The sequence below is a fragment of the Hipposideros armiger genome, unplaced genomic scaffold (genome assembly GCF_001890085.2).
Source record: "Hipposideros armiger isolate ML-2016 unplaced genomic scaffold, ASM189008v1 scaffold_352, whole genome shotgun sequence".
Taxonomy (NCBI): Eukaryota; Metazoa; Chordata; class Mammalia; order Chiroptera; family Hipposideridae; genus Hipposideros; species Hipposideros armiger.
This window is the reverse complement of record NW_017731702.1, coordinates 14,393-24,055: the sequence shown is the minus strand read 5'-3', so window position 1 is coordinate 24,055 and position 9,663 is coordinate 14,393.

The window sequence follows — 9,663 nt, the reverse complement described above, 5'->3', positions numbered from 1 at the left end:
CTTTCGTGAGCTGCCGTGAGTGGCTGACGAGCGACTGCCTCACCTGGGAAGAGCGCAATGATAATACCAACATGGGCCAGTGAAGCGACATCCTCCACAACTAGATTGAAGAACAAAAAGGAAGCAACTTGTCTGTTTCCCTTCCTCAATTCTCCAACACTGTTCCCCTCACCCAATTCCCCAATAAAATCTTAAAAAAAAAAAAGCTTTATATTCAGTCTACAATGACTTTAAAGAAAGGGCATTGTGGTCAATAAGCTAAACACAGGAACTCCAAAGTGGGGATTTAAATTTTACCTGGACCAATTAACTGACTACTTTTAGAACTTTCTTTACAAAACTGAACAACTAATTTTTTTGATAATATCAGCTAATTTATGTGCACTTTCTTTGAGCCCCAGTTCAGTGACCTTGTGTTCGCACATTGTCATCCATCTTCAGCCTTGCCCAGCCTCCCATATTGAATATTTTCAATTTTTCTTTCTTGGCTTGTTTATCAGAACATCTAATTTTAGCTCTCATCTTCCTTTCTCAAAAGTTCTTAAAGAACATTCTATACTAATTAGTTTAATTTATTTCTAATTTTTCAACTCATTGCATCTTGGCACCAATTCCTACTGTTTTACCATTCCTAATTGCTAGATCTGGCAGTAATTATTTCCCCATCATTGTTTTTTTAAACATATGACTTTGATGCAATTATATAGGTACTTTGAGTGCTTATGTAAATCTAATTGATATGTGACTACTTAATAGTATAGAGAACCAAAAAGCGACACTTTTTTTGGTCCCTTCTCTTGGGCACAACACTATATTATTCAAATTAAAGACAATCTGATGCATGTATTTTGGATGATGGCTTTGAAGATAAAGTACTGTCTCAGACCTGTAGAACAGCTTGTTGGAACAAAATGTCACCCGAAAATGATGACAACATTTACATCTATGAAAATTGGGGAATTGAAATACTCCAACATATTCTCTCTAAGGACTCTAGTTGAACCCTGCATTGGTGCCTCAAGATGGTCAGAGGATATAATTTATATACTAACTGTTCCTTCTCTTTTACGAAAGTGGAATTGCTGTAATTATTAACACTGATAAAATGCAGTAATCATATTTCAGTGTGCTGATAGGGGGAGTATAAGCATTGGCTATCACCCCAGGGCTTAGCTTCAAATTTTTCATCCCTGGAAGATCAGTGTGGGGCTACATAATGCTAACTTTGCTTCTCTCTTATCCCAAAAGAGCCATCCAGAGTAAAAGCACTAATGGTGCCCTAGAAAATGAGAGGTTAAGAAAGGTCCTATACATGGTATGCAAATAAGCACCTTGATGTAGTTTGACATGAGTCAACAGCTTGGAAGCCCAGGAAAAATTTAGAAAGATCTAGAGAAATGAATAGCCATGGTCAACATGGACTCAGCCTACATTTCCATGACTAAAATGAAGGAGTAATTAAAAAAATGTCACCTGGGTTCCTTGTTAGTTAAAATTAAGGCATATAATTGTCCATCCTAATAGGGCATAGTCACCTTACTACATATTTATACCTAGGGATAAGCAGGAAGCAAGCTCCTTTATGACTAAAAAGTTATACCAAAACTAAGTGGAGAGGTAGAAATCTATTTTTTAATTTTTATTTTTTATTATTATTTTTCTTTACAGTTGACATTCAGTATTATTTTATGTTAGTTTCAGGTGAATAGTGTAGTGGTTAGACATTTATATAATTTATGAAGATATCCCCCAATTAATCTAGTGCCCACCTAGCACTGTACGTAGTTGTTACAATATTATTGATTATATTCTCTGTACTTTACATCCCCATGACTATTTTGTAACTACCAATTTGTACTTATTAATCCCTTCACCATTTTCACCCAGCAAACACTCCCCCTCCCCAAACGAAACAGAAACAGATCCATAGGTACAGAGAACAAACTGATGGTTGCCAGGTAGACATCTTAATACCTGAATTATACAGATAAAGTTGGTCGATCTTTCCTGCCCATCAGTGACTCTATGTCTCCCTAGCAGTATAAATAGCAGGACCTGGAAGCTCTTTAGTTCTGTGATTTTGCTCTACCTGCGGTGATGGTCCAGGAGACATTCCAAGACACATTAAACCAATCAGATTCAGAGAAAGTTATTTTGCCTTGAATATATAAATAACATAGATGACTGAGAAGACAGACTCATTTTCAAGACCCCAGATGTATCAGTTATTATTGCTGTATAATAAACCATCTTAGACCTAGAGGCATAAAAGAACACTTTATTATGCTCACGGATTCTGAAGGTCAGGAATTCAGAAAGAGTAGATATCCAGATTGATATCTGGATCCTCAGTTGGGAATACTGAAAAGATGGTGGGGAGTGGGGCTTGAGTCAACAGCTGGGGGCTGCAATGACCTGAAGGCTCATTTATTCTCATGTTTGGTATGAGGTATGGAAGGTTCAAAGACCAGGACTGCTGACTAGAATATCGCCCCGTGGCCTCTGATGGGGATACCACCACGTGACCATGTGGCATGACTTCTTCACAACATGGTGGCCTCAGGGTACTCAGACTTCTTACTGGGCATGTATCCCAGCAAACACTGTAGAAGCTACATCACCTTTTATTATCAAGTCTCAGAAGTCACATGAGTCACTTCTGCTGCACTCTGTTAGTCACAAGGTTCAAAACCGGGTGATAGACTTCACTCATTTTACTTATTCCTGAAGTATTTTCTTTAGAATTGTCTCTGCTCAGTTTCTATTCATAGTAAACTATGAATAATAACTTTCTTAATATGAAACTATGAAAAGTAACTTTCTTAATATGACAAAGGATATCTACAAAGAAAATTATCGTAAACATTATACTTAGTGATAAAATACTCAGCACATTCTCCCTGAGTTCAGGGATATAACAAGGTAGGTCACCCTCCTTGTGACCTGTTCTATTCAGCACTGTTCTTTGAAGCCTTAGACAGTGAAATAGGTCAAGAAAAATAAAAATTAATAAATAGAAGATACAAGCATTGGCAACAAAGGAAAACTGTAATCATTCACAGATCATATAATACTGTAAATTAAAAAAATCCAAAAAAACCTGTACACAATTAGAATTGACAAGTAAATTTTACAAGGTAGTGGATAAAGGTCAATTATATTAAAATTAATTTTATTTCTACATGCTATCATCAAATGCTAGAAAATAAAATTTATTATATTATGAGAAATTAAATATCTAAGAATACTTCTAACAAATTGTGCAAGGCCTTTATACTGAAAATTATAAAATATTGCTAAGAGAAATTAAGATGTAAATAAATAGATAAGTATTCCATGTTCATGGATTGGATTATTAAATATTACTGACATTTTCAATTTTATACAAATTAACCAATAGATTCAGTGTTATCTCAATCTAATTTCCAGCTTTTATTTTGATGGAAAATAACAAGCTGGTACCATCATTTATATGAAAATGCAAAACACCTCTAATAACCAAAAACATCTTGAAGATGAACTAAGTAGAAGGGTTTATACTATGAAATTGTAAGACTTATAAAGCTTTACTATTTTGAAATGTGATATTGATGCAAAATAGACAAATGCACTGATGATAAAAATAGTATAGAAAGAGTCACACCTAAATGATGAACTGATTTACAATGAAGGCATTACTGCAATCCAAGGTGGGATATGATGGTATTTTAATAAATTGTGCTGGATCAATTGAATATGCACATGGAAAAAATGAAACTTAACGCTTCATGCCACACACACAATTTTATGCCAAATCACAATTACTCGAAGATCTATTTATGACTGATAAAACTATGAAGCTTTTAAAATAAAACATATAAGAAAATTTTATTCACCTTGGGATAGATAGCTATTTTTTAACCGAACACCCAAAAACAAAACAGAAAAGAATGATAAATTTTACTATATTAAAATTAAGAACTTTAGTAAATGAAATGATACCATTAGGACAGTGAAAAGGCAACCTACACATTGGAAGAAGATATTTCTAGTACATGAATCCAACAGAGAATTCTCATACCCAGGATTTTTAAAAAACTTCTACAAGCCAGTAAGAACAAAACAGACAACACAATGAAACAAAAAAGGACAATAAGAGCTAAACGAAAGAGTATATTCAAGTACCAATAAACATATGAAAAGATCATCAACTTTATCAACCATTGTGGAAATAAAATTTTCTTCAATTAGACAAAAGGAAAATACTCAGTGTTGACTCATATATGAAGCAATTTGAATTCTCCTACACTGTTGATGGGAGGACAAATCAGTACAATCACTTTCTAAGACTGGCAGTGTTTACTAAAACTGGTGTGACTCAGATTAACAAAATTCTGATCTTGGTTATTTCATGCCTTTTGGACTGACTGAACTCACTGGGATTCTTATTAAATAGATGAAACCTGTTTTGATAGCACCATCCTAATAACTCAGAACATTTTTTTTTAAAGTTTCAAATTGCAATCAAACTAAATTGTATAATTTCTCCAAAGCATGTTTGTTACATCTGTAATTGGAAGATAATACCTATCTCATATGGCTGTTATAAAGATTAAATGGAGAATACAGTAAAGGGCAGTAGAATCTGGTACATAATAAATTTGTTGAATGAATTCTAAGGATCTCTGTAAGAGTAAATATGGTATTTCTCAGTCAGTTTGGAGCTCTGTTTTGTTGTTTTTTTTCTGGAATAGTGCTGTAATTAGAATACCAAGATGATACGACTGCCCCCTGGTATCAGGCACATTTTTGAGCTGCTTATTCCAGCCATGTTAATAAATTTACACTCATCAGCCATGATCTATTTTGAATCCATGTTTCTATTTTGGATTATCATCATCCATTTGTAAAATGCCTGGCTAGTGTTAGGGGATAATCCGGCAAAAATGAGCAAAACCAGCCTCTTCAAGTGCGAAATTAAATCTCCTCTCCACTCTTTCTTAGGATCATGATTTATCCAATGAGCCAACCAGCCACTGGGAATTTTAAACAACCTTATCATTGGTATAAAATGCTCCACTAATTCAGAAGACCAATTTGGTCACATCTCCTTAATTTTTTCAATTAATCACTTCAGTACCCACCTTCCTTATTTATCAGGAACCCTAGAATCTCCCTCTTGGGGCTTTCCCTTCCCCTTAATTTGCCCAAGAACTTTAGAATCTCACACAGCCCCAAAGAAGTTCATATTTTTGCACCAACAAGAAAGAATCCTGGGGTCTTAGCAGTCTATTGCCATGACATCTATTGCCAGATGGTAGGTGTGACTTTTGAGTTTAGTCCTGCTATCATGGAATTAGTTGGGAATCACTGATGTCATTAGCCCTAGATGATCCAGATTCCTGCAGAGGCTACTGTGGTTCTTTGAGAGTGGATAATCCTCAGTGCTAAGCTTGGCTAAGAATACCCCAAGGATCCCCAAGTTATCTGACTTCTAGTGGCAATATATTTCAGCTCCGTTTTAAGCTACTTTTATGATTTCCTGGTAGACCCAGAAGTACTGAGACAGGTCAGTTATGTATTTCTGTCATTCATAGATCCAAAAGCATTGCCTTCTTTTCTTACATAGGGATCAGCTTGCTAATTCCAGAGCACCTGCTGTACCTCTCTTTCCGAGACTGTGGCACTACTCACGCAGCTCTCTACAGAGACTAACTTTCCATGACTTTGGGGGTTCATCTCTCTACTTATATTCAGTCTCCATCACCATGGCAGCTAAGGAGTGGGGGGAAATGTCCTGTTGTCTCACCATACTTTATATTCTAAGGCTTGCCTTCCATATGCCCCCTTTCTACTCCCAAACCTATCTCTTCTCAAAATGATTGACAGTGGAAATATTCTCTACCTTCCAGGTAAACCACATTATCAACTCAGAGGATCGTATCTTTGTTCCCTGCAACAGTACTATTCTCCATTATCAATACATTTATATTGGGATTTCTGGCTTAAATTATACTATTTACGGGAGAGTATCAGCTTTATGGTTAGGTTGATCATTGCTTACTTTAGACCAGTAATTCCGAAAGAGTGGTCCTCAGACCAGTATTACTGGTATTAACTTTGATATCTACACTGGTACTAACTTTTTAGAAATGTAAATTCTTGGACCTCATCCCTGGTCATCTACTGAGTTAGAAATTTTGGGGGTGAATAACAGCAATCTACTTCAACCAGTTCTCTGGGAGACGGTGATTAAAGCTAGAGTTTGGGAAACACTGATTTCAACAAAAACATACTTTATAATTTGTTTTCAAATGAGAGGTGAATAGCTGACTTTTTTGTTCTTGCTGATGTCTTCTGAGTGTTAGCAGTTCATCAAAAATGAACACACACATATGTCTTCTCTAGAATAAATAGCAATTTTTTTTCTTTGAGGTGTTTAAAAATCTGTGCCTGTTGGTGACCCTGAGCTGGAGGTTTGGTGACTTACCTGGCGGACAAGGGAAGGCACTCAGGAAGCCCAGGGAACTCACTGCCTTGTTGTTCCTTAGATCCTGAGGTCCTTAGGCAGTCTGCCTCCTTTTTTCCAGCTTTCAGCATCTTCCTGTGCATCTTGGTTGCGTTATGATCATGATTTTTTTTTTGTTGTAAGAGGAAAAACTGGGAGGAATGGAGCTAGTATATCTTGGCAGAACTAGAAGCCCTGTGAATTTCTTTATAGCCATGTCACCATGAACTTGTGGTAGTGTTTTATGTCTTTTCCAGCCTAACATATATTTTATTTTGTTAAGGAAAAATATGGAATGAGTAATGGATATTTTGATCTATGCTGAGATCATTTAAATTCAGATACAGTTTGTAGTATTATTTGGCAATAAGAATCATTTTTTTTAAAACATTGCTATCTGTACCCCATGATTTACTGTCAAAGAATGCATGCACCAAGAAGAAATGCATCATGAGGACAGGACAAAGAGGGCCTCAGAGAGAAACAGTGACAGTAGAAGCATTTTATTTCATCTAGGTGACAAACTCATGACAAGGCTAAACATCTTATATTATGTACCTATCTACCTAACTCAGCGATAGGGTTTTAAGATTTGGAAAGTGTTGGGACATACATTCTGCGTAGTGTACTTTTGTCACTTTCATCATTCTTAGGAATGAGAAGGAACTTGGTGAGCACTTTTATTCTCTCATGTCTTAGTCTCCACCTTGGTTGCATAGTTGGCATGAATTCAATCAGGAACAGATTTACTTGCACCAGATCAGTGCTAAAAAGGAACTTGTGTCAGAGCTCAGTTTGAGTGTTAAAGTTTCGTGATCAGTTATGTAAATTTACAGGAGAAATAGTTTCATTAAAATTTTCCTGAAAATTATTTGATACTACACATGCGTAGTCATCTTGTAGTATCTGCAGAAATCTTCGGCTCACATCACTCATCAACCACAGTTCTTTTGTTTATTTCTTAAATACTCATTTATTTCCACCATGTAAATGATTTAAATGAACCAAGTTGTTTGTGGGTATGTAGTGTATATTCTGTTGTGAACAATGTACTTAACACTAGTCACTATTACAACTTGTATAAACTCGACTTCCTAGTAGTTTACTACCTTCTTGCCCTTTTCCTAATGTAGGGCATGACTTAAAAACACATCTACTTACATAGATAACTAAGACAAAATATTTCTAAAATGCTGTCTAGAATGCCTTGACTCTAGAAAAATTCATTTCATTATGTTTAATTTCTTTCTTTCTCTTTTATGTTAATATTGCTGTTCAAGGTCTGTGAGATGCACAAGTATAAACTTTGTTATTTTAAAACCATAAAAATTACTAACTACATATAATTCTCAAAAATCTACTTCTCTGTTCATCTGTCACACTTTTAGGTCTCTATAAAATATCTAGAAAATTAAAATTTGGTATAAACATTTTGCTCTTCATTTAAATTGAAGAAAAGTCCAATGTATAAGTTTTTGGTGTTTTTTTTTACAGGGATGTTTTAAAATACAATTTTGTATAATTTTAGGCTTCACAAATGTAATGACTCAAAGTGAAGGAGTAGCAATTATTTGTTAAGTCTTGTAAAATCTTCTTAGTATTAAACTTGATGATCTTAGAAGACTATTCAATGATTTGCTAGAAGGATTCATAGAACATTAGAAAAGCTTTTGTATTTATGGTTATAATTTATTACAGTGATAGGATGCAGAGTAAACTTATCAACAGAGAAAGGGACATATGACGAAGTCCAGGAGACACCGGACACAAGCTGTGACTTGTTCTCCCCCAGTGGAGTCATGGGGACAGCATTTAATTTTTCCAGCAATGATGAGCGATCACATTCATGGAGCACTGTCACCCTGATAAATTCACCAAGCCTTGGTGTCCAGGGTTTTTATTGAGTATTAGTCACATAGGTAAGGTTGACTGCATGGCTGATTTTAATATCCAGCCTCAAGCTAGTGCTGCATAGCTCAAGGCCCCCAACATAAGTCATATTGTTAGTACAGTGTATCTAGAGTGGCCCAAGGCTCCCTGGTAAACAAAGACACTGTGACTAGGCAGGATATTCCAAGGGTGTAGAGATTACCTTCCAGGATTAGGCAAAGGACAAGCTTTTCTTTGGAATGTTAAAGGTTTAGACAACCTAGACTTGCTGAGGTAAGCCTTTGTTACACAGTTATACTTCTTATAAATTAAAAAATAAATACTTTAATGACCATGTTACAAATCCTTTTGCAAGTCATATGAATTTCAATTTTTTTCTTTTAAATAATTTGAGCTGATCGATGATTAAAACTGTTTTGGATGATGGGTGAGTACGTAATTTCCAGCATAAAACTCCTATTCACTTTAATTTTTACATAATGAAGTTTTTCAGCACTTAAATATAAATATGAAAAATCAGAATAGAGCTGATCTGGAACCTTTTTCATCTAGAAATAGATGGTACTCACCAATGAATACATGAACTAATTTTTAAAGCCTCATTAATCTCATCAAATATGCATCTTCAATACAATTTTAATCTTATATGTATTAATACTTATTAAAAGTTTTACTATAATCATATAGTAGTGGAATTGTAATTATAATCCCAGAGTATTTTTAACTCTTAGAACTTATGATCACAGAACATAAAATAAATTTCAATTATAAATAAGCATGATAGAATCATTAATAAAATATTTTCAGGTATAAAGTTTTAATGGTTCAATTTTGTGTTGGAAGTGGAATGAAAATGTAAATTTATGGAGGAAAATTAATAATTAAAATCTGATATAGTGTTCATATAATTTTTTAAATAAATGACAATGGATATCAAATTATGGCACTATTTTTTATTATATTAGATACATTTAAAAGAGGTACATAACAAATTTATTTTAAAATATAAACAATTATAATATGTCATAAATGACTGTTGGGAGACAGTTCTCTATAAATCTCATATATCTGCATGTGTAGGCATTATTGGGCAAGTGCTTGAAACCTCTTTTCAGAAATGTTTGTATAAGCAAATAGCCTTGGAATGATGGAGTCCAGGATTCTTTCTGGAGCGAATTTATTATTTACATTCCTAGCATTAAAGATGGAGATTCCTTTCTCCTTTCTGCAGAGATCTACTTATATTCCAGGGTAATAAGGATGACACTGCTTTGCAGAGGAGATTA